At 52.8% G+C, this 25,918-nt stretch overlaps 1 non-coding gene across 1 annotated transcript; it reads right to left on the reverse strand.

Moving 5' to 3' along the window:
- Positions 1–24,501: 24,501 nt before the first annotated feature.
- LOC115933703 (U6 spliceosomal RNA) lies at positions 24,502–24,606 on the reverse strand. The gene has a single exon (XR_004069557.1). It is a non-coding gene; the product is annotated as a U6 spliceosomal RNA (small nuclear RNA).
- Positions 24,607–25,918: the final 1,312 nt, after the last annotated feature.

Below are 25,918 nucleotides of genomic sequence, written 5' to 3' on the forward strand. Positions count from 1 at the left end.
ACCATGTGCAGAGTAGGGAAAAACGACAGTGAAAGACCTGGAGGTTGAGGCAGCACACTGCACCGCAGGGGTCCTTAGTGTCCTAGAGCATCTATTATAGCTGGCTTCCCAGTCTTGTCCAGGCTGCTGGCCCACTCTGTCCCTGGTGCAGGTCACCCCCTGACCCTAGACCCCAGACCCCAGGAATGGCCTGGGCCGTGCAGAGCAGGAGGGACCATTTCTTCCCCACCCCTGCACCTGCTGATGGAGCAGGGACTGCTGGCTCCAGGTGGCTTTGCAGGATGGAGAATTCTATTCTTCCTGACACATTGTGTTCCAAAGGGTTTGGAGGCCGAGATAAAGTTTTCCAGGTCATTTATTCATTCAACAAACACTGAAAATACCAGTGCCTATCTCCTGCCAGTTCCTGGACTGGACAGGGAGGGCCCACTTGTAGAATTGGCCATCAGATAGTAATACTTTTATTAATAACATATTAATAACCCTCCACATGGGACCTGCAAGGTTCCAAGACCCCAGCTCCCTGGGCTGCCTGTCCCCATATATCCAAATCAAACTGCACCCCGTCCCACCTCTTGGCCCTGCTTGTTCTTAATGCCCTCTCGCAACTCTGTACTTCCATTCTGAGTCCCCCACCCCAGGGCACCCCCAGGGCAGGGCTGTGCCATCAAACAGACTGCCGCATGTTTGAGACTAACAGTAAAAAAGGTGGAGGTGTTTAAATGTCATCCTTGGGCACCCCTTCCTCAAGCAGTGACTGCCCACCTCCCCTTGGGCCTCAGCCTGCTGTCCTGTGTCGCAAAGCCTAATCCCCATCTCTTCACTTTCCCACTTGCCCTGCCTGGGAGGGGAGCAGTGGGCACTATTTCCTTTTTCCGTTCCCTTTACATCATGCCCACGTCTGGCCTGGGTGTGGGGGAGAGTGTGTGTGTACATTGCATGGGCGACTCACTGGATCTTCTACTAAGACCTCTCCCAAGTTATTTTCTAAACGCACGAGCCATCTTCTCTCAGATCGTGCTGCACTCTCAATGTGCAGCCAGCTTCTGTTTTAAATAGCATTTTTTTGCCTCACTTGCCTCGGGGGTTTTGCTTGGGATATGTTTTCATAGCCAGAATAAAGACCCTGCCTTCTATTCTGCTCTCTGCTCTCAGGGAGGTTGTGGCCAGAGGGAGCAGACAAATGACAGAGTGGTATCAATGACAGAGAACTGTGTGGGCTGTGGGGCAACAGGGCACCTAACCTGCACAGCGTCTGGGTCATGGAGGTGCCAGAGGGTGGTTGAACTGGGTCTGGAAGGACAAATTCAAGTCAGTCTCTCATGCGGGGAAGGGATGTCAGTAGAGGATGTGAAGTGCCGGCAGGTGCAGGAGGGAGGGGCTGGAATGCGGAGCTGCAGGGCTGCCCACAAGGGAGAGGGTGCCTCTGAGGGGCTGCAGGAAAGTTGAAGATGCAGAAGGCTGAGGGCCTGAGGCCTGGCCATGGAGCAGAGGTGAGGATTGATGACTTTGTAGGATGGGTGGGGAGGAGGGGCTGGTAAGAGGCAAAACTGGCTGCACCTGGTCGGCGTGCCCCTGCCTCACCTTGCTGTCCTACAGGGGAGCCTGGGGATGAGGCTGTGCTCTGAGTGGGCCATCTAGGGCGGAAGGGACAGTAGTCCCAGCGCTGGGCCTTGAGGTGGGCCATCTCAGGCTCCCTCCCAGGTAAGGCACTGCTGGTGCACGGGCCTCCCACAGCATCTGGGAGAAAGGGTTTTTTAAATGGGTCTGCAGGTACCGACTGTGCAGAGGAGCCCCGGGACCAGGACCACGCTCCCTCCGCTGAGGCGCCCTCTCCCTCACCCCAATTACCCTCTTCCCCTGCCCCTTCTCTCCAGCTTGGCAGAAGAGAAAGGAGGCTGGGCTGCCTCAGGAGGTGGTGACCCCCTGGCACCTGGAGCTGTATGAGTGAGGAGCCTAGAGGGGCTTAGAAACTGCTTTGGGCCCACAGGCCCTAAAGCTGTTGGAGCTGGAGGCCCCCATTCTGCAGACTCTGCCTGGCCATGGGACCAGCCCTCCCCTGGCTTTCTCCCTTCCTCCCTCTCCCAACACCGCTGCGCCTCCCCAGTACATGAGCCGCGCCCACTCGTGGCGTGCACATGTGCAAGGATGGATTTGCCCCAGTGCAGGTCCTCAGCAGGTCCGCCCCACACCTGCTCTCCTTCAAAGCTGGGGGAGGCACTTGAGTCCTTTGTGTTCTCATAACTTCAGGTCATGCCTCTCGGGCACCTCCTGCCACATGACAGCAGGTATCTTTCTGGCTTCCTGCCACCCTCGGTGCTCCTGGAGGGCAGATGTTTCCTTGTGCAGCCTGGCAGGAGGCATGGCATTCAGGGGCTCATTGCGAGTAGGGGGGCTCTGCTTTTGGGGTGCTCATTGAGGCTGGCTGGTACTGCTACCCTGCTCTGGAAGTCAAGCAACATTTAGAAGACGTTTAACAGTGCAAGTCACCACCACACCCAACTCCCACCACCAGAAAGGCTGCTTTTAGGGATGCGCAATGTCGTGTTGTGGGGAGATGTCCCTAGGCTGTCGGAGGGAGTGAGAATTGATAGGAGCTCTTTGGAAACTCACTTGGAAATACTTACTAACACTAAACTTATACCTACCCTATGATCCAAGCAGAATGAGAGCATATATCTGCTGAATGGTGTGTATAAGAATGCATGTAACAGCTTTATTCATCAGAGCTCAAACAGAAACAGCCCAAATGTCCTTCACCGTGAGAATAGATAAATGAATTGTGGTGTATTCACACAGTGAAATACTACTCAGCAACAAAAAAGGACAAGCTACGGACACAGGTACAACAGAGATGAACATCATGGGCATATATATTAAGCACAAGAAGCCAGACACAACAAAGCCGACATTGCATGATTCCATTTGTAGGCAGTTGAGGAACAGGCAAAACTAATTGATGATAATAGAAGCCCGTGTGTTCCTCAGGCTGAGGGTGTGGTATTGACTAGGCATGGACAGAAAAAACCTTCTGGGGTGCGGAAATGTTCTCTGGCTTGATGTCGGTGGTGATTAGAAGGGTGAACATATATGTAAATAAATCATCAGGCTATACACTTAGATGAGTGCACTCTGTGTATGTTATTCCTCAATAAGAAAGTTAAAGGGAAGAAAAACGCTATAAAAGGGCTTCTGAGATTCTAATTAGTTCCTTTAAATCTCACTGCAGCTTTTTCAGCAAAAATGAGGGAGGCCCACATGGTGTACGTTTTCTTCAGAATCCCAGAGGATTCTGATTTATGGGCAGAGAGGCCCAGGGCAAAAGCCTCTCGCAGCTGTGTGCTGAGCAGAGCAAGCGAGTGGCGGCTTCCCTGAGCCTGATGGGGAAGGCGGAGCGGGCCCCCTCTTCAGACAGCGGGAGGGTGGGCACTGCCTGGAGGGCAGCCCTCGGGACCCCCTCCCCCAGCTGCAGCCAGGCCCTAGCTTCCTCTGGTTCCTGGAACCTGCCCTACCCAGCCGGTGTTTCCAGCACTTAAGGCTGGGAGCTAAGCCGTTCTTCCACTCCAGGAAAATATTTGTTCAGGGACTTGGCACCCAAATAAGAGGAAATAAAAGCCACCTTGGAGTCAAGCGGGCGGCTCTGCTGCCGGCGGCTGTGTCTGCCCCTCCAGGTTGCCTCCGCAGGTGCCCAGGCCTGGCGTCTGGGGCCTGGCCAGGAACCTCACCCCACAGACAGGCCTGCTTAAGGATAAGCCTGGGGTGCCACTGTTTATTCATTCAGTCAGTCAGTCATCTGTCAGTTCCGTCAACAAATGTTTATGAAACCTACTATGTGCCAGGCACAGTGCCAGGCCCTGGACATTGCCAGTGACCCAGGCCCCGTCCTTACCTTCAAGGCTGTTGCAAGGTAGTGAGGGAGGCTGGCAGCATAGTAGGAGCATTGAGGGTATGGAGGTGAGGCCAGGGGGAGCCATCAGGCAGGCCCATACCACCAAGCACTTGGCAGGCACCTAGCATCAAGCCAAAGGAAACGTAAGGTCAAATGAAGGGATGACCCAGAGGGGAAGGAGCATTCCAGGCAGATGGAACAGCATAGGCAAAGGCCCAGAGGTAAGACGGCACAGAGCTTTGTACTGTAGAGAGTTGATGGGGTTGGCTGGGGTTGGGGCCAGGAGTTCAGCACGAGGAAGTTGGAGGTGAAGCCGGAAGAACCTCCCTCCCGGGTGTAATGCTCAGGACTGTGGACTTTATCCCCAGAGCAGTGGAGGTTTTTATTTGTTTTGAAACATTTAAACACATTGATTTTGATTCTTTTTTAAATAGAAAAGTACAAAAAGAAAATTAAATTGACCTCAAATCTCACCACCTAGATATTTCCTGATGACCTTTAAAAAATTAAAATACGCATGTGCGCATGATTAGAAATCCAAGCAGAACAGAAAAGTCCAAAATGAAAAGTGAAATCCTCCTTCTCCTCACCTGTCTCTTGCCAAAGGCAATTTCATTTAATAGGTTTTTGGTTGCTGTTTCCAGAAATTTTTTCCGTGCACATACCTGTGAGGATAAGTCTATGCTTTTAAAAAGTTACACCAAAGGGATGGGTCTATCCACGGGGACCTACAGCTCCTTTTTCTGACCCAGTTTCATTTCAGTACGTGCAGACAGTTCTACCCCATTCATACAATGACTGCGGAGCATTCTGTTGTGTGGACGGACTGTAACTGACCCAATTCTTCCCTATTGGTGAGCACCTTATTTCCAGGCTTCTGCTATTGTACACAGTGCAGGACTGAAGGTCTTGTGTGGGTATTTTAGGAAGCCATTATCAATAAACACACCTCAGAGGCTTTTCTAGCAGTGGACTCTGGATGGAAAGGAGTGTTCTTTGCAATTGCCCTCCAAAAACTTCACCCATTGGCCACACCTGTCCCTGTGTCCAAACTTCAGGTGGGAGTCCCAGAGACCACACCTTCAAGTGGTTCCATTTTCTTCGTTCCGCTGGAGTGGGGGTTAGAGATGGTATCACATGGTTGTTTTGATTTTCTTTTATTTAATTGCAAATAAGGTTAGGAATCATTTCAGATATTTTGTTTTGTTTTGTTTTGCTTTGAGACAGAGGCTTGCGCTGTTGCCCAGCCTGGAGGGCAGTGGCAGGATCTCGGCTCACTGCAACCTCCATCTCCTGGGTTCAAGCAATACTCGTGCCTCAGCCTCCCAAGTAGCTGGGACCACAGGCACACACCACGATGCCCAGCTAGTTTTTGTCGTTTTAGTAGAGATGGGGTTTCGCCATGTTGGCCTTGCTGGTCTCGAACTCCTGACCTCAGGTGATCCGCCTGCCTCGGCCTCCCAAAGTGTTGGGATGACAGGCGTGAACCCCATTTCATATGTTTTTGCCATTTGTATTGCTTTTTGCTTAGAGGAATTGCATTGTCCTGTTTTCTGGCCCTTCTTCCTAAGGGGTTTTTGTTCTTTTTCTTGCTAATGGGTGTGGGTTCCTCATGTACTCATGACTTTGAGGGAGGAGCATGGCAGGCTTTGGTCTCCAAATGATCCTGCTGGCTGCTGTGGGAGGGGCTTGGGGGCCAGTCAGCTGGGAGGCCTGTGCAGGGTCCCTGTGAGAGGGGCCGTGGCCTGGAACAAGAGGTGGCCGCAGGAAGGGAGCCGTGACTGGATTCTGAAGATACTCAGGAAAGAGGACTGAGAGGAACAACCAGTGGGTTGATTTTATGCACAATAGTCCAGATAACTTTGGTTCAATGAAAAAAAAAATAAAGCAAAACATTGCCAATGGCCCTCCCACGGCAGGGGCACATCAGCTAAGATATCTTGACACAGGATTCTCGATAAGTCACACAGCAGGCCAGAGTCCGCACTGGACCATGGCCTGACAGCTTGCGCTGCTTCTCCTCTTCCCTGATGGAGAAGGGGTGGGGTGACGAGGAGGCTGGTTCCCAGGTTCCCACTTCAAATATTATGGTCCCATAAGCCATGGAAACATCTCAGAAATTCCAGTATTTTACCACATAGTAACTGGCTGAGCCACATGGGTCACTGTTAGGCAAGAAGCCATACAGATTCCCCAGGAAGGGAAACAGAGGCGTATAGGGCCTGAGTGCACAGGGTCAGGAGGTGTGAGGAGGGCCTTCTGGGTCCAGCTCGCTGCTCCGTGCAGAGCACATAGATTTACAGGGAGTGCTTCACAGATATCCACTAGGTGAAATACTTTTCTTTTCTTTTCTTTCTTTTTTTTTTTTTTCGTGAGACACAGTTTTGCTCTCGTTGCCCAGGCTGGAGTGCAATGGCACAATCTCGGCTCACTGCAACCTCCGCCTCCTGGGTTCCAGCAATTCTCCTGCCTCAGCCTCCTGAGTAGTAGCTGGGATTACAGGCATGCACCACCATACCTAGCTAATTTTTTTGTATTTTTAGTAGAGATTGGGTTTTACCATGTTGGCTAGGCTGGTCTCAAACTCCTGATCTCAGGTGATGCACCTGCCTCAGCCTCCCGAAGTGCTGGGATTACAGGTGTGAGCCACTGCGCCCAGTCCGAAATATTTTAATAATTCAAATTTATGTTACAGTCAAAATGAGTTGAAAAAAGGGGGCATGTAATGTTAAAAAGAAAATGTAATTTTTTCCTTTCTTAAAAAAAAAAAAAACTAAGGTATATTTTACACACAGTAAAATTTGCCCTTATTGTTATACAGTCTTTTTTCAAATGCATGCAATTGTATAACCACCACTACAGTTAGGATCTAGAACAGTTTACTCATCCCCAAAACTTCCCCGTGCCCTTTGTAGTCAACCCCTTCCCCACCCCTGGCTCCTGGCAGCCACTCATCTGTTTTCTGTCCCTGTAAGTGTTGCCTTTTCCAGATGTCCTATGAGTGGAATCATATAGTAGGAAGCCTTTTGAGTCTGGCTTCTTTCATTTAGGAGATTGCATCTGAGCTCCATCCAAGCTGTGTGCATCAGGAGTGTGTTCCTTTTCATTGCTGAGTAGTGTTCCGTGGTGTGGAAATGATGACTTTGTAACCACTCAAAACTAGAAAAATGCAAGTGCTCTTCAACTATGAGCATTTCCTTATCTCCAGATTCATAAATCGAAACACTTCCTTTGTCCACCTATGAATCTTGATTTAGAATCCAGAAAGCATGGTCTGTTTGCCTGAGGCTGTGAAGTAACCTTGGAGAACCTGCAGAGGTGAACAGGCCCAGGGCCAGAGGGCAGGAGGACACTTGCTCCAGGGACCTTGGGCTGACTGTGTGGCCTTTCCTTGGGCAGGCCTAGCCCCAGGCCACATGGTGCCTCTGCACATCCCCATTCGGGTGGGGTGCAGCTCAGTTAGCAGACAGCACCTCTGACCAGTAAGAGAAAGTCACTCTGTCCTCCAGGCCTGTGAGCCTTGCACCTGGACAGCAGGATTTCAGCCCCCAACTTGCTCCTTGACCTCAGCAAAGCCTGCACAGCCACGTGGACAGTTTAAGTTTGGACTAGATTTAAGGCTGAAAAGTCCTGAGACCTGCAGACCCAGGAGGCAGCAGATGGGCTGGCTGCCCTCAGAGCCTCAGGGCAAGCCTGCTGGGGTTCCCCTGGGCTGCCTCAGAGCCCCCTGTGGGCAATCTGGACCTCAGAAAGACCTTTCCGGCGCAGCATCTTTCTTCTTCAAATTAGAGACAGGGTCTATGTTGCCCAGGCTGGCCTCAAACTCCTGGCCTCAAGCAATCATCCTGACTTAGCCTCCCAAATAGCCTCCCAAATAGGGATTACAGGCGAGAGCCCCTGAGCCCAATCCAGGGCAGCATCTTCAATCCCAAATCTGCAGAGCCCTTTCGAGGACAGAGCCTGGGCCATCAGCTGGGATACCTTCTCTAAGGGCGAACAGCTTCCCTCTGTGGGGCTTTTAACCCCCGTGTTAGCCCTTAAAGGGAAAGTGGGCACTGGGGAGCAGGAGACATGGTCCCCCTTCAGAACTCATGGGGGAGGTGGGAGGGCATGGCGGTTCAGAGAAAAACTCTGAAGCCAGATGCCTGGGCTCAAAATCCTGGTCCTGCCATTTTCCAGCCTCGTGACTAGTGCACAGGGTGTCTGTTGCAAGCCTGGGAGAGGTATGACATGGCCGCACATGGGCTACTGCCACCTCTCAGCACCTGATAGATGTTGTTGTTGGACCAGTGACAGGGCCACAGACTGAGACGGTGTGGAGCCCCAGGGTGACATCCATTAACCAGGGCTGCCTCCTTCTGATCCTCAGCTTCCCCTCACCCATCAGATGTGGCCCCAGATGAGATGACTTCTCGTACTTCCCAGGATTCTGCCAGGCCAGGGTGACCAGGTCTAGTGAGAACCAGGCCGGGAGGCCTCAAGGATGCAGACACCAGCCCCATCCTCCTGATAGGTGCTCCCTGCAGCCTGACGGCCAAGGAAGAGGGTCCACACTGGGCCCCTGGGTCCCCAGTGCAGGAGCAGCCTGGCCTCCCCTCTGGGTCCAGCCCAGCTACTTCTGAGGGTGGAAAATATCCCGTGGCATGAGGGCTGGGCTGAGTTCCAGCTCATGGCTGCCCGGACAGAGTCCACAGAAGAAGAAAGACTTTTACCAACTCTTTTTCTCTATGTGTTGCTCCAGGGACCTTGGGCTGACTGTCTGGCCTTATTCTCAAGGCTATATAACATTTTTATTTATTGTTGTCTTTGTAAATGAGGCTGTTTTGCCCTATCAGATGTGCTACCACTTGAACTCATTAGAAAAGACTGGTCGCTTGATGTGAAAGCTAAGGCCTTTCAGGCCTAAGAATCCAGACACACAGCAGGGCTTCTCGCAGGGGGAGCTTAAGCATGCTTTGTGCATGAAATGGGGCACAGTCCCTGCTCCCCAGGGGGAGCTTAGCTGTCCCTCAGATGTGCCTCTCTGGTACAGTGCCACACAAGGCTGACCAGCCAGGGCCGGCCCCTCCCCAGAGAGCGCTCACACCCACAGTGCTCAGGGGTCTTCACCATCCTTCCCTCATCGTATTCTCACACAGACTCGAGCTGTGTGGTGCTGCAGGCGTTATTCTGTTTCGCAGGCGAGGAAACAGGTCTGGAGAGGATAAGGGTTTGCTCAAGGTGGCAAGCCTGGATCTTCAGGACTAGCTGGACATGATTTTGTGGCCCCTGGTGGAGACTGAAGTGGAGACAGCTTGAGGGGGCTGGCCTTGCTACTCACACACTCCGCGTCCGAGCCTGACGGGCAGCCCTTCTTCCCAGCCCTGTCTGTTCAACTCCCTCCTTGCCTGCACCCCAGACAAGGGGAGTTTCTCCCAGGAGCCAGAGGCCAGGCCGGGAGCCCAGAGCTGGCGCTCAGCAGTCTCTGCCCGCCCTGGCTGAGGGACTGCGTGAAACTGTTGCATCTCCTTACCCCTCCATTTCCTTATAGGGAAAGCAGGAGGGCCGGTGCCCACCTTCAGGCGCAGATGAGACTTGGAAAGAGATTTAAGAAAATGCAGCGTGCCACTAAATGTCAGGCACCAAGATTCTGATTAATTATGAATAAGGACTACCATTTCCAATGTGCCTAGAATGTGCCAGGCTCTATCCATGCCTACCCTCCAATTTCAGGGACACAGAGTAATATAGTGGCAGGAGCAGGGGCTTTGGGGTTAGACCCCACTTTACTGGGTGTGTGACCATAAACTCCTTAGAACCTCAGCTCTGTCATCTGTGAAATGAACTCATCTCCTAGGGACATTAAATAAAGTAATGGGAGTAAACTCTTCAGCATTTTGGTTTGGGCACTTTGCAAGCATTGCATGAATAGTGGCTATGACTCTGATGGTCACAAAATCCCTGACAGGCAGGAATCCCCACCCTGTTTTTGCAAATGAGGAAATTGAGATCCAAACTGATTCTTCATGCAGCTCCCGAGTGGCCAAGCGGACGTGCAGACCCAGGTCTGTGCCGCTCCTGTGCCACGGTTGCTTCCTGTTCATCCATTCTGTCCCAGAGGACACCTGGACAGGCGTGGGAGAGGCTCTTCCAGGCTGGAGCTGCCCCAGCAAGCCCTGAAGCGGTTCCCAGGCATGGGAAAGGGTGGCCTCCCTGACACGCCTGGGTGCTGGCACCACAGTTAATAATGATGTACCCTGCAGGGAACCATGGTCATGAGAACACAAACAACCAGGGGACAGATGGCAGCTCATTTCTACCCAGCCCCAGGCAGCTCCGTGTCCCTATGAGCCAGTGGGCAGGTGGGGGGATGTCACTTGGAATATGTCAGATGCAGAAGTTGGGGAGCAATTCCCTTCTCCCATGGTGGGAGGAGCATGGGCAGTGCCCTCTGTCTCCCAGGAAGCTGGCTACATAGGCAGCGCTGGCCTTTGCTGGGGAAGCCCAAGAGAATAGCTCCAGCCCTCCGAAGTGGCTCTTCCTTTGGAGCCCTGTGCCCTGAGCACATCCCTACGTGCGTCTCACTCCTTCAACACAGTTACTGAGGCCTCCTCTGGATCAGGGCCTGGGGACCCAGAGATATCAGGAGCACAGCCCTGGCCTTTGAAGAGCCCATGGTTTTGTGGCAAGGACACACATGCATTATTAAACAATACAGATGTCCAAGGGCAGTGCTGTAGAAACAGATGAAGGACACCCCATCCAGCTTGAGGACTTAGGGAAGACTGCCTGGAGGAGGAGGCATGTGAATGAGGTCTTGTCAAAGGAGCTGGCCCGGCAAAAGAGGAGGAGAGAAGTGTTCTTGGAAAGTGCCAGGTGCACCCAGGGACCCGCAAGATCCCCCCACCCCAGTGTGCAGTATCTGTATTGGGGGTGGAAAAGCAGTGAGAAGTGAGGCTGGAGGGACAACTGGAGCCAGTAAAGGAGGGCTGGTTTTCTAGGTCAAGGGCACAGGGGTGTGGCTGATGGCGAGGGAGCCGGCTCTACTGGCTTTTGAGAGCTGACTGTGCTCATGAGTTCAGTGACCTCAAAAGGTAGTTTGAAATTGGCCATGATGGAAATATTTATACCATGGACATTGGCAAGTGCCACAAATCAGAGCCAGTTGTTAAAAAAAAAAAAAAAAAAAAAAAAGGAAGGGGGCAGCCTGGGTGGATTCTAAAGTAAGGGCATGGGATAATTAGCTTTGTTCCTTAGAAGGATGTCCTGACTGTTGCAGTATAAAGAACAGGTGGAGGGGAATGGGCTTGGAGACTGGAGCTGGGCCCTAGGTGACCTCCTGGAGACGGCCAGAGGCTGCCCAAGAAGGGTCTGGGTAGTGGGAGAGGATAGGCCCCTGCTTCCCACTGTGTAACCTGACTCCCACTGTGTTGGGCTCAGCCTGGGGGTGGGGCAGAGGATTAGATGGCTCTTTCAGCCTTCCTCAGCTAGAGCCTGAGAATCCCAGTAAAACCCTTAATGAAAAACACCTGGGGCTCTGCCCCCGAGCCAGGCCTAGAGATGGGGATGGGAAGGGGATTAGGGGATCGGAAGTGAGGGTGGAGAGGGACTCCACTCCATCCATTCATTTGTTCATTCATGAACTCTTGTTTCACCCAGCTCCCTGCGCCTGGCCCTGGGAGAAGGCAGAGCGGAAAAAAGAGGGGCTAAGGAAGCCACAGAAGCACCGCACAAGGGCCATAGGGATCCCTGAGCCACGGCGCCTGCCTCATGTACTGATGCTTACTCTATGGAACCTTCCAGGCCAGGTCACAGTGCATCAGAGTCACAACTAGGCTAGGTCCTCCGTCTCCCATGTCTTCCCTGCAGAATCGTATGTGTGTGTGTACGTGTGCATGTGCAAGTACACACACACATACAGGATTGTAGTGAGGGGGGTGTTGATTATAAGAATACAGGAAGGGTGGAGGCTGAGGTCCACTCGCTGGAGTGGTGGAACTCAGCCTTCATCCTTCCTGCCCAAGACATATTGCAGATGGAGCATGTGAGACCCCAAAAAAGAGACTTGGTGGATTCACAGCCCACTGGGGCTTGGCCTGGTCCGGGCTGGCCTCCGGGCCAGAAATGACCTGTGGGCCTTTGAAGCCTGGAGAGTTGGGGTGGCTGTGGGAGGGGGCTGGGCTCCAGGACCTCTGCCCCACCCTTCCCTGGAGGGAGGCACTGAAGAGGCAGGACCCGCCTCATCCGGGCAGCATTGCTCTCTGGCTTCTCAAAATGGCTCAGGGCTGGCCTGGAGGTAGTCATGGGGCTCCTGGGCACTGTGCTGGCTGGCAGCGGACTCAGGTTCCTGGCTGGAAGTGCTAGTGGTCACCAAACAATTGGGTTGGGATTTAGAAAAAGGATGTTCTGTTCTGGGGAGAAGCTTACTTGTGAACTCAGTTCCCACCTGCTGTGCACCTTCCGAGCCCTCCTCCCCACCCAAATTCTCCCCAGGCACAGTCAAAGGGCAGGCAGGGGCACAGGGAGCACGTCTGTGCGTGTTAGACACAGCGCTCCCTTGGGGAAGATCCCCTCTGGACAGGCACCTGGCTTGGTGAGTGGGCATGGCTTTTACTGAAATTAGAAAAGAGGACACTGCTTCAAGCAGACACCGCATAGGTGCAGTGACCCATCTGCACAGACACACCTGTACCCTCGAGCTCGTCCTCTAGTGGCTGGCGGGGAGGGCTCCATTTGTACAAACACAACTATTGCTTCCACACCCTGTCTGCCCTTCCTCCACCCATGGGCCGCTCCATCCCCCATCCTTCAGGTAATGGACATCTCTTAAAGGGATGTGAGGGACTGGGGCCTGGGGTGAGTGTGCTATGAAAAAAGAAATATTCACACTTCAAGGGCTACAGGAGGTGTGGCCCCCTGCTGACAGCAGCTGTCAGCAGGGGAAGCTCCCACAGGCCTTCTGGGCACCATGTGGGGAGGGAGGCCGGGTATCTGCAGATGAAAGGCACAGGACCGGCTGCAGCCCCAGGAGGCAGCCCAGGAGGCAGCCCAGCCAGCCTTCCCAGGGCTTCCCTCCAGGGCCAGGTGGTCCCAGCCTGTCTGCTCCCCTCACTGTGTCTGTGGTGTATCTACAGATGCTCCAGGGTGGAGGAACTAGCCTTGCCAGCCAGGCTGTGAGACACAACCACCTTCATTTCAGCCCTTGAAAGTGGAACAGCCTTCCCAGCACCCTGGCTCCTTCTAGGGCAAGCCCTCTGGAGAAGGAGTGCAGAGCTGCAGGCCAGCAGGCCCAGGGTCCCGCCTGGTATCTTGGGTGCTTTCCTTCCCTCCTGGGGCCTCAGATCTCCTCATCTGGAAATCAACTTCAGAAAGGTGCAAAATGTACCGGTAAGAGGCAGAGCCGGTACTTGAACCCAGGACTGCCTGACTTCAAAGCTTCATCACAGCATCACAAGTTCTTCTAGGAGCCAGGGCAGACAGATGCTAACGAGGACTCATCCTCATGGGATCCTTCAGGATGTGGCTGAGCCCGCAGCTGCTTCATGTACATGGACTTCAAGAGGTCACAAAACTGTGAGCATTCGTAGGGTTTCTGAGCGCCACCCCCTCGAAGTTGAGGTTCAGAGAAGGGGAGTCTGTTGCCAGCCGTGGGGAGCCCAGACTCGCTTGCTCCCAGCCAGTGCTCTTTCTGCTGTGCGGAGTGGCTTTCTTGAGCCCATCTAGGTTAGATGCTGCAAATGTACAGTGGGGGCCTTCCCCATGGGAGGAGAATGTCCTCTTGGGGAAGCAGAAACAGGGACGCCACTGGCTCCATGGCCGCAGCGATCACATGATATCTGCAGTGATCACCTGATATCTGCAATGAGTCTGTCACCCCTCCCTCTGCCCCTAGTTACTGACTCACAGAACTGTCGTTAGTTCCTCAAAGGGACAGGAGCAGCAGCCGATGGCTGGCAGAGAAGTTACTGGGAGTTACTGGGAGTTACTGGGAGCTCTCTGTTGGGTCAGTCACTAAGACCAGGCCCCAGATTTGTGCTGGGCTAGAAAGACCTCAGCAACAGTGACCTACACAAAGGTGGTCTGTGAAACCGAGGGCAGGGGTGAGCCCTCGGGCAGGAATTCAGGGGCCTCTGGCCTTGTCAGCTCCCTGAGGCCAGGAGGGAGGGGGAGTGGGAGCCAGGGTGGAGGAACCATGGGCTGGCCTGAGGAAGCAGTCCTGCCTGGAGACCCTGCTGAGGGCCAACATTGTACAGCCCCGGCTCCCTCCAGGGACCTTGCCCTTGGAGATCACAGCATCCTGCCGGGAAGTCACATATCAGACCTCTGGGGCTTGGCTATCTGTGAGCCAGCAGGGAACACTTGGTCAGGTGTCAGGGAGAGGCTTTCTGGCTGGCCTGGAATGGTGGGTGGGATTTTCCCATGGGAAAAGCCTGGAGAACAAAAAAAAATAGGAAAACCAGGTGAGGCGGGGAGGTGAGTTGGTGGAAGGGTGGGAGCTGAGGCCTGGAGCCTGCCTCTGTGGGAGAAGGGAGGCTGTGGGCAGATGCTGGTTCCCCATTTCCCTGTTCCCCTGCAGCACCCGCAGAGATGGCTAGAGCAGGCCACCCTCAAAGGGCACAGTGTGCTCTCATGAGTCAGGGGCCAGGCTGGGGAGCACCCTCTGAGCCCCACTTCCCAGGCGGCCTTCCCACCATTCCCTCCCAGCTTGAGGCCACTTCCTGCAAGAGTTAGCTCTGCTCACATGCCCGGGCTGGGGGTGCTCAGACCGCATGGTGAGACAGCTGTCTTGGGCCCCCTGGACGCTTCCTTTGTGCTGCCCAGGAGAGAGCCTGCCCTCTCACCTGCCACCCCACCCCACAGCTCCAAGTCTGTGGCGCAGCCTCCTGGGAAAGGAAGTCCTCGGGCCACTCAGCCGCTCCGCCAGCCACCTGGAGGAGCCCCGGAGATGAACTGTGGGCTTCTCCTCACTGTCTCCTCCTCCTCAACCCTGCAGTTCTGGCCTTTGCTTTTCCCAGTTACTTCCTCAGCAGCTGTGCTTTGATTCCAAGACCATCAGCACGCACAGGAAGGGCCTCCAGGAAGAGGCAGGCCCTGAGCTGGTTCCTAAAGTGCCAAGAGGACCTGTCTAGGACTCCAGAAACTTCCAGGAGTCAGGGAACCTGGGGCAGAGACAGTCCTGAAGGCTGTGAAAGGGGCAGCTCGGCCTCTCCTTCCCCGCCCTCCAGTCTGACCCTCAGATTCTCTTCAGGCACAGCTGGAAGTGGGATGAGGACGACAGCAGGGGGAAGAAGGCAAGACTAGGTGGAGGAATTCTGTCTGTGGGACAAAGAAGTTTATCTGCCTGGTGGGGTCTCTGGGTGCAGCGAGCTACCTGTGAACATGCTAGAGGGATTTAGAACCCAGTGGGGATGACACAGACAGGCAGGGAACAGAGAGAAGATCGGGCCACTCTTTCCTCATTGCCTCCACCATCCTGAACACATGGGCATTCCTGGCTGTCATACCAGCCACGTGCCCCCTCTTGGCTTTTCCCTGGAGCCCCTGGTGATTTTAGGATGTTTTCTCCCCATGCTGGGCTGCTGTGGGGGATGTATGGGAGGCAGCCCTGGGGGCCCAGTGCATACAGCTGGGGGTTAAGCCAAATGCACTGAACAGACGGACACTGGAGACGGGACTCATGACAGTTACACTGCCAGGCCCTCCCCCACCCTGCCAGTGAGACCGATGACTTCCTGAAAAGGGGTTACATGGAGGGTTGGCAACATGGAACATTTGATGTGACCCGAGAACTTCCTGTTCAAATGACCCCCGGGGCTCTTGACCTACTCCCGAAAGTGTCATGTGCACAGTTGGAATGAGTCCTAGGAAGCGGGACTTCTCTGAGCAGAGCTGCTTGCAGGCTGTGCCCACCTTGGGCACCGGGATCCAGGCTCTCCTACTCCAGAGGGCTCTTCTGAGTTGCTGCCGCAGAACCTGCTTGGTGGCCTGTGGCTCACGACGTCAAAGGAGGAGGCATCGGGAAGTGGATGTTCCCAGCAAGAGGGTCTTCTGATGCCCCCCACCCTCCTCAAAGCACCAGGGAAATTGGATCTTAAAAAGGGCCTCGGGAACCCAGTGCTGAGCCTTTCAAGGTAAGTAAGGTCAATGACAGCCATGGCCCGAGGTGAAGCTGGAGAGTGTTTGCTTTCCTGGGAGAAGGCAAACTGAGCAGTGACTCAATTGAGAAATATGCCATCGAGTGCTTGTTTCTGAAACAACAATGTAATCAGAAGTCAGTCCAACTAGGAATGAGCAGTGAGGCCTAAGGAGTTAAGCCCCCACCCTCTGCCACCTGTGGTCCCGCCCCAGCACCAGGGCCCACCTCCGAGGAAAGCATAGATCTGACCTCCTGCCCCCTGAAAGCCCCAAGGAATGGATGGCTAAAGGAAGATCTAAGCCCAGTGCCTCCCATATGGAAGCCCTCCAGCCTGTTCAGCTTTCCTGGCTGATGGGCAAAGGTGCTTTTTGGCTGGCAGCTCTGGCTTTCTTTAACTGCTGGCACCTCCGGGGATGGAGTCCTCCCAGACCTCTCCTGTGGGTGCAGCAGGAGACCCAGGAACTCTAGGCTGAGTTCATGCATCTGAGAGCCTTGTTCCTGCATCCGAAGGGAAAGGACGAGGCCAGCAGCCATCTATTCACTGACCCCTCTCCCTGGCTCCCAGGCCATTGCTGACATGGCTTGTCTGGGAGAACTGGATGGATCCTGGCTAAACATGGTAGAAAATCAGAGCTTCAGGAAGGCTGGATATACATTGTGCATTTATCCACCTGGATGTTTGCAGGCACTGCCTCAAAGTTACCATTTCCATCCCAAACACCAGCCTCTCCCCCTGGGTATCGTCTCTCAGAATCTCCATCCCCTCCGTTGCCTGAGCCAGAGATGCAACTGCTCCTGGAGATTCCTCCCTCTCTGGAATGCTCCTGGTTCCACCTGTTGAATATCTACATATGTCTTGGTTCCAGCTCTTCCTTCACCCTCATCACCACTGTCCTGGTTTACTGCTTCATTTTCCTTCATCAAGATGATAGCAATAGTCTCCTAGCTGGTATCTTTACCCAGTCTTATGCCCTCTATCAATCAGGCAGGTCAAATTCAAATTTGGATAATTTGAGAAGAGTGTACAAAGATGTGGGCAAGGGGCAGGGAGACCCCCTTGAATCTCTGAGGTGAGCTGGGAGAGTGCTGTGACTTTTCCGAAAAGATGCATCCAGGTTGCACACAGCCTGCAGGAGGGAGTCAGGGAGAACCCTGCTCTCCTCCCTCCCCTCATCTCCTTCTGGGGGTCCCCAGTAGCTGAGTTGTCTGTCCACAGGAGGGTGAGGGAGCCTGTGGATGCTGTCTGCTCAGGTTGGTCTTCCTAGTACAGGGCAGCCGAGAGAAGTTTCTGGAAGGTGAAGGAAGGATGTTCATACAGACATGCAGACATATTCGTCACATAGCACCAGGGAGACATTTCTAAAACACATACCTGGACATGAGCCTGCTTAACATCCTGAGAATAACCAAAAAAATTGTGTGAATGAACAGCAAACACCATCGTCACCCCCGTGGGTCTCTGGTGCGGGATAGGCACCAGCCTCAGCCCCTTTCACAAGACCTAACCCTCTCTTTCCATGCATCATGACCTTCAAGGTCAATGCCAGTGTCCCATTTTACAGCTGAAGTAACTGAAGCTCGGAGAAGCAGACGCCTGCATCTCACATTTAGGACCTGGTAACACTGGAGTCTGAGCACGGGGCTGAGTCAGCTGTGACAACATCTCTTCCTGGGGCCTTCGAGGCCCTATGGGTTTGTCCTCAGCCCTCTCCACTCTTGGCCCAGCCCTGCTGCTCCTCGCTCCTGGGACTCCTGGGCCGCAGCCAACCTGAGTGACTGGACTCAGCCAACTAGACTCCAGCCAACTCTGGAGCCTCCCTGCTCTCTCGCCTATCTGAGCCTTTTGGGGAAGGGGTGTACAAATGATGGCCCAGAGGCCACAGTATTGCCTCCATGCCTGCTTTTGTACGGTCTGTGAGGGAAAAATGCTTTTTACATTTTCAACGATTGAAAACTTCAAAAGAAGAATATTTTGTGACATGCGAAAATGTGGCATCTTAATGTCCATAAATAAAGTTTTATTAGAACACAGCCCCGCCCGTTTGTGTGCCTCTTGTCTATGGCCGCTTTTGTGCTGCCGTGGCAGAGTTGAGTAGTTGAAAATATTTTCAAATACTTACTATCTGACCCTTTACAGGAAAGGTTTGCCAACTCCTGCTGGGTTGTATGGCTTTATGACACACAACTCAGTCTTCACTGTATTTTTTTGTGCGTTTAAATTTCACCTGTAATTAATGAATATATGCACATTATGGAAGATTCAAACAAGGCAAGGGTATGAGGGAAAGTACAGGAGTCCCCTGTCCCCACCTCCTTCTTCGGGTGATTGTCATTAACACCTCCGAGTTGCAGATACTGCTTCTGCTTCCTCTGTCTGCGTTGCCCTGTGCTGCTTCTGTTTCACAAAATCCCATCACACCTCAGGGCCAAGCGCTGCCGCCATCTGGTCTACACCCTCTGAAAGCTGCCCCTGGCCCTGTCTTCCTGGTGCATGTTGCTCCAAAGGTAGCATCTCATAGAGACTGACAGCATGGGTGCTGGACCCGCTGCCTGGGTCTTAGCCGGGCTCTGCCACCTACTAGCTGTACATCCCTAGGCAGTTGCTTACTGTCACTATGCCTTAGCCTTTCCCTCATCCTTAAAATGGTGGTCATGGAATGATCTATGTGCTTCACAGGCTTGTGAAGCCCATGTAATAAATAATTAAACACATATTGGCCGGGCACACTGGCTCATGCCTGTAATCCCAGCAGGCAGAGGCAGGCAGATCACCTGGGGTCGGGAGTTTGAGACCAGCCTGTCCAACATGGCAAAACCCCTTTGCTACAAAAATACAAAAAATTAGTCTGGCGTGGTGGCGTGCGCTGTAATCCCAGCTACTCAGGAGGTTGATGCATGAGAATAGCTTGAACCTGGGAGGTGGAGGTTGCGGTGAGCTGAGATCTCCAGCCTGGGCAACAGAGCAAGACTCTGTCTCAAAATAAATAAATAAATAAACAAACAAACACATGTGACCTGCTCAGAACAAAGTGTGGTATACAGACGGTGCTGCTAGGGAGCCATCATGGTAGCTGGTGCTCATGCAGCCCGCATCCATGCCTGGCTCCCCAACCAGGGTGCAGGCCCCCGAGGCAGCAAGCACATCCTCTCTACTCTCTTCTTCCTCAGGGCTTAGCCCAGACAGGAGCTCAGGAAACAAACAGTGATGCTGCAAGAAGGCCGCATGACAGGCCTCAGGGCCAGGGCCTCAGGTGTCCTGAGAGAATGAGGGCACCATGGGAGCCAGAACACCCAGCTCTTCTCAGGCCGGGCTGTGAGGATGTCCCAAGCACATGACCCAGAACTTGGGGTCCCTGAGGCTGGGCAGGTGAATCTAGGACAAAAAAGGCACAACTTCTCAATAAGCGGGAGCCCACCCTTTTTTGATTGTTGAGGGGCCTTCAGAGAGTCTGAGGATCACAGTGTCTCTTGGCTGTGAGGAGGGGCCAGGGAGCTCCGGCAGGCCCAGACCTGGGCACCCAGACTCCTGGGTTCTTTTGGAGGGGCACCCAGCAAGGCTGACTGAGCCCTCAGATCAGCTGGGAGCCCTCATCAGACCAGCAGGGTTCAGACTTTTCAGAACACTGAGGAGGGGGAGTGGGAGTGGGGTAAAGGCACCTCCACCCCTCCCACCTTCACAGAAAATTATCTTTCCCCCTCCCCACCCCCACACATAGTGCTGTCCCCCGAACCCCAGATGCACATCCCAACCTTCTTCAGTCCTCCTAGCTTTTGAGGCAGTGAAGCCGGACCTGAAATGGACACACGGTTTACTTAGGGTAAAGGACTTTAGTGCTCCACTCAACAAGCAAATAAAAGGCTGAAGCCTCGGGCGAGGCTGGGGTGGACAGGTGTGGCAACGTCGGCGAATCTGGAGACAGATTTGGCTCCGAATGAGCTGTGAGTTCTCCACCACCACCACCATGCGGGCTCTGGCGCTTGAGACCCCGGATGCTCCCAGGGAGGGGCCCGGGGGCTGGTGTGGGTGTGGGCACATGCCTGTGCTTCTCCGAGCAGCCAGGGCCAGAGACCGGGCTCCACAAGCCTCAGAGGGTTCGTGGAGAAAGGGGAGGAGGGGCCTGAGGCGTGGCTCCCTGTCTGCCATGAGCCTGGGTGGGCGGGTCCTCCTGCGTCCTCTAGTCCAGTCTGGAGTCTGATGCTCTGTGGCTGGAGCAGCTTGGGACAGGCTTAGGTGACACTGTTTGAGGAACATGTCCCTTGAGGCTGGTCTCATCCCAGCAATGGATGGCTGGCAAGAGGGGCTGGAGTCTGCATGGGCTGGAGTGGGAGGATGGCATCAAATGTGATTGTAGTCACATCTGCACATCTGGCTAGGCTGTCCCTTATTTCCCTCCAGCTTCATGTCCCTTGCTTCTGGGAGCCCGCCTGGCCCTGCCCCACTGGGCCGGCCCCTGAATTGGGTGGTGGGTGCGGGCGGCGGGTGCGGCCACCATTGTGCAAGGGGTGAGCTCACCCGCCGTGCCCAGCCTGGCCTGCACTGGCCTGCCCGCTGCTGGTTAATCATTGTTCAAACACCCTGGCAGGCAAGTGGGCTGTGGAGGGAGACGTGACAGGGCAGGGCTGCCTCTGCCAGGTCTCAGCGAAGCTCTGCCAGCAGGCCCAGGGCCGGAGCCGCTCCCCAGGACCCCACAGAGAGCAGCCTGCAGTGGGGCTGAGACCACCTCTCCTAATTCCTTGGGAGGAACTCAGTAAATATTTTTGATAGACTCAAAGAACACCCCTTTGTAGGTTTCCTGTTTTGGGGTAAACACCCAGCAGTTTAGTAACATAGCTATGAGGGTGGGCCCCAGAGTCCAAAAACTTTGGGTCAAACCATAGCCCTGTCACTTATGGGCTGTGTGAATGTGGCTGAATTTCATAATCTCTCTGTGCCTCAGTTTCCTGGGCTGTACAAAGGAGTTGATGATGATAATAGTGCCCTCCTCATAGGACTGTTGGGAGGATTAGGATATATATAAAGTGCTTACTAGGCCCATTGCCCCGAACCAAGACTGAAACACTCATCACGGCTCCCAGCTCATCCCCAAAAGGAAGATGAGTGGCCACCAGATGACGGGCTGGGCTGGTTGTACACTCACATGTTCTCCTGTGAATTAGGTACGACTTTCCCCACTTCCCAGATGAGAACACCTGGGCTCAGGAGAGGGATGGAGAGGGATGTTACGTGTGAAGCAGCTACTGAAGGTCACAAGATAGAAATGACAAAGCTGGGTTTCAAGCCCAGGTTCATCTGCACCCAAATGCCATGTTCTTCCCATCACCCAGCCCTGCCAGGTTTGCAGATCAAAGGTGCAAATCTGAACTTGCCAGGCAATTAAATTCTGCCCATGTTCACTGACATTCTCTGAGCACTGCGGGTAGAGGGGTGGTGAGGAGGCTCTGGGCTGAGTTTGCTGTTAGAAAGACAGAGATCAACAATGCCCAGCCCAGTCCCTGGGCCCAGAGAGCCCTCGATGGATGAGGAGAGAGCATGAGCTGTGCACTGCCCGGCAGAAGCCCAGCACCACCATGGCTGAGACCCAGGTGGCTCCAGGACCCCCAGACAGGCAGGGTCAAGGAGGCAGTTGGTGGGAAAAGGGCCTTGAAGCGGCACACTGTGTTTGATTTGTGTGATTTTTTTCAGCGTGTGTATATTTGGCATGGTTTAGGTGGGGGCGAGTTGCAGAGATCAGAGGCCTAGAATCCCCTTCTGCCTCTTACCCCAGGCTTCCCCACGGTGCTGCTACCAGCTGGGACTGAGTAGAGACAGCCATAGAGACAGGTGCCAGACTCCTGTTAAGGGCCCTGTCGGAGGAGCACTCGTCTCCTGGGAAGAGTCCCAGCCCTTGGCGAGGGCTGTTTGGTCTACTTCAGAGCCGCACCTTGAGGGAGAGTTCCGGGTGTCGGGCAGCTTGCCCTGGGGCCTGTGGGGCATTTGTGGGGCCCCATGGGAGCCTGCACACCATGGGATAGGCAGCTAGGAAAAATCCATGTCAGACACGCAATCTGAGACCTTGGGAAAGAAAGGACCTTGTGGCCAAGGAATGTGGCTCAGTGACCTGTGTATGTGTACGTGTGTGTATGTGTGTGTGCGTGTGCATGCGTGTGCGCACTTGTGTGTCTCTCTGTATCTGTGTGTGCATGAATGTGCAATGAGAGCTGGCTAGGGCAGCAATGTTCCTCCTCAGAACAGTGAAATTGGTAATGGTCATCTCATGACAGCCCTGGGAACCTCTCCCTGCCTCGCTGGCATGCCACCCTTCCTTCCCCTTCCTAGGGGATGCCCTCTCACACCTGCCCTCACTGTAATGCCCAGTGGCCCCTGCCTTCTCAGCCTCTCCTCATCCAAACAGGCTCTCAGAATATCCTCTGAGAAACTCACTTCTCCTGAGCTGTTGGTGGCTGAAAATGAGGCCTCCCGTGTGGCCCTCCCAGCCACTCTCACCTTCCAGGGACAGTCCTCCTGTCCCTACATGCGCAGCGTCAGCTATGCCCAGGGAGGACCTTGGCTTTCTAGGACACAGAGGCAGCCTGCTCTTGCCTGGCTCCTGCTGGAGATGGAAGACATGCCCGGCTGTGGACTAAAGGCAGCTGAAACCAATCATGGCCACCATGACACATTCCAGCCTCTGAGGCCAGACTGAGCCATGAGACTCTCCTACCTACTTGCTGACACACCTGAGAGGCCTTGGGCACAAGGAGACACTTCCTGGCCATGGTTGAAGCCACAGATATAGGTGTCCGGGGACATAGGTGAGACGCTGGTGGGGCAGGAAAAGTGCATGTGATACATGGTGTTGGTGCCAGACAGGTGTATGGAAGATATTAGAGAGATCCTAAAGGGAGTGAAAAAGTTGTAATCTCCTCTCCCATCTATCCTCTACACACACCTCCAGTATTATTTTTTCTATCTCAGCCAGTCTAGCTGTTCAATGATACATGGTGGTGGTGTTAGGGAGGTATGTGGTGTTCCTGGAAGACATGAGAAAGATACACAGATCATGGAGAAGGCAAAGGTTCTAATCTCATCTTCAGTTTGTTCTCTACACATACACTACCATTATCGTCTTCCTGATCTCAGCCAACTTGGCTGTTCAATGATGATCAAGTTCTTAGGGTAAACATTAGGGTCTCCTAATCCCCAAAGATAAGATGGGAAAGGGTCTTCAGGCCCACACCCTTGCCACAAGGAGATATGTTACAATGAAAGTAAATTTCAGACCATATTCTGCCACAACGACATACTTTTATTAGCAAATAGTCACAAAAATAGTCATTTGGCCCCTCCACTAAACTTGGGGCATCACCTTTCTCTACCGCTAGGCGTGCTGATAAGCACTCACATGGGAAGTCCAGTAGCTCAAAGATATGGCGATGTTCTGTCAGCGGGACCAGCTGAGCTTCTGGTTGGGCCAGGAGACAGAGTTGTCAAGGCCAAGAGGGGACTCAGAATGAAATGGGAATAGACCCAGAGCACCAGTCCCTGCTTGTCAGGCACCCAGGTTTGCTGGATTTTATGTCTTGTTCAGGCAGAGACATAGGTGCCTAAACCATCTTTCCAGCTGAATATAGTTCTTGAACATCACTCACTTCACCAGCAACAAATTACCTGGATATTGTTTATGCTAGTTAATGAATTTTGGGGAGCAGATTTAAATAACTATATTTGAAGCCCTTGCTAGCCACTTCTAGGGTGTGAGTTACTTTAAGGGTTAACTCATCAACCCTAGAGCATACATTACAATTAGCTCACACACAGAGACACTATCTCTTCTGTTCATACAATGGAGCTTTAAAGTAAGTCACAGACATTACACTAACCTGGGGCGTAACCCTTGGCGCTATTGACATTTTGAGCCAGAGAATTCTTTGTTGGGGTGGGGGGCAATCTGAGCATTGCAGCCTTTAGCAATAAAAACCAATACTTGGCATTTATCCAATAGGTAATAGTAGCATATCCCCCCTTCCACCACCAAGTTGTGATGACCAAAAGGCCACCATACCTTGCCAACTGTCCCCTGGGGACAAAATCTCTCCAGGTTGAGAACCATTGAACTAGAGAGACCATATTTATTGTCCACTCTGGGACACTTTCTTCTTAAACTTACATATCAGAAAATGTTAACTAAACATAAAAATAGAGAGACTAGTATCATCAACACACCACCACCTCATGTATCCACCACTAAAACTCCATAATTGCCAACTCAACCAATTTTATTTCGTCTCTACTCCCACTCACATTCGGCCACCACTTCCGCTTGCTAGATTGGTTTGAAGCAAATTCTAGACAATATTCATCTATAAATATCTAAGCGTATGTCTTTATTTTTTAGATTTTTCAGTTGGCACATAGTAATTGTACATATTTATGGGGTACATAGTGATGTTGAGAGGCATATAATGTGTACTGATCAAATCAGGGTAATTGACATATTCATCTCTCAAACATTCATCATAAAATATGGAATGCTTCACAAATTTGCATGTGATCCTTTGTGCAGGGGCCATGCTAATCTCTGTATCATTCCAATTTTAGTGTATGTGCTGCCAGAGTGAGCACTAGATCGATTGATCTATCTATCAATCAACCTATCTATCTTTAAAAGATAAGAACTGTTGTTTTTTTTGTTTTGCTTTGTTTTGTTTTTTTAGATGAGGTCTCACTATGTTGCCCAGGCTGGAGTGTAGTGGCTCCACTGAAAGGAGTGAAGCCTGAATTCCACTGCACTCCAGCCTGGGCAACACAGTAAGAGTAATGGGATCCAGCCTGGGCAATGTACCCAGAGCAGGCGCAATCCCACTACTGATCGGCACAAGAGTTCTGACTGGCTCCGTTTCCAACCTGGGTTGGTTCCCCCTTTTTAGGCAAACTGGTGGTCCCCTGCTCCCAAGAGGTCACCATATTGATGCCAAACTTAGTGTGTACACCCAACTGGCATAACGCGCTACAGCCCAGAATTCCTGGGGCCAAGTGATCCTCCTGCCTCAGCCTCCAGAGTAGCTGAGAATACAGGCACGCACTATCATGCCCGGCAGAACTCTTTTTTTTTTGTTTGTTTTTTGAGACAGTCTCGCTCTGTCCCCCAGGCTGGAGTGCAGTAGCATGATTTAGGCTCAGTGCAACCTCTGCCTCCTGGATTCAAGCAATTCTTGTGCCTCAGCCTCCCGAGTAGCTGGGATTACAGGCATGTGCCACCTTGCCTGGCTAATTTTTGTAGTTTTTAGTAGAGACAGGGTTTTGCCATGTTGGCCAGGCTCGTCTCGAACTCCTGGCCCAATGTGATCCACCCGCCTTGGCCTCCCAAAGTGCTGGGATTACAGGCATAAGCCATCGTGCCTGGCCCAGAATTCTTTTTTTTTAAATGTAACTATAATATTATTATACTTTAAAAATTACAAATAATTCTTTAATATCATAAAATATCCAGTAGGTAAAACCAGGATACTCTTGAGAGTGTAATGGGCAATCAGTTTACTAGGAAAAGCAGGCATAAGTTGGAACTGTCCAGGCAAACCAGGACTGTGCCAGGCATATGGAGCATGTTTTCCTTAAATATAACCCTTTCTAATGCATGTGTCTGAAAAGTCATTCCCCTGCTCAAAGCCTCTAAAGGCTCCCAGCACCTAAATACAAAGTCTCGACTCAGCCCGTCTCAAGGCCCTCTGTGGTGTGCCCCCCACTTGCTCCTGCCTTCTCCTCCAATATCCTCCTGATGTGGTTCCAGCTGGTGGCTTCATCACCCAAGGAATCTGGTGACTGCCACCACTCCCTGATGCTCAGAGATGTTGCTGCATGGGGCATGGCCCTGTGCATGCTGGAGGCACTGGTGGGCAACCTGGATATGGTTTTTTTGTTCATTTGGATTTTAGCT

The sequence above is a fragment of the Gorilla gorilla genome, chromosome 12, assembly GCF_029281585.2.
Source record: "Gorilla gorilla gorilla isolate KB3781 chromosome 12, NHGRI_mGorGor1-v2.1_pri, whole genome shotgun sequence".
Lineage (NCBI taxonomy): Eukaryota > Metazoa > Chordata > Mammalia > Primates > Hominidae > Gorilla > Gorilla gorilla.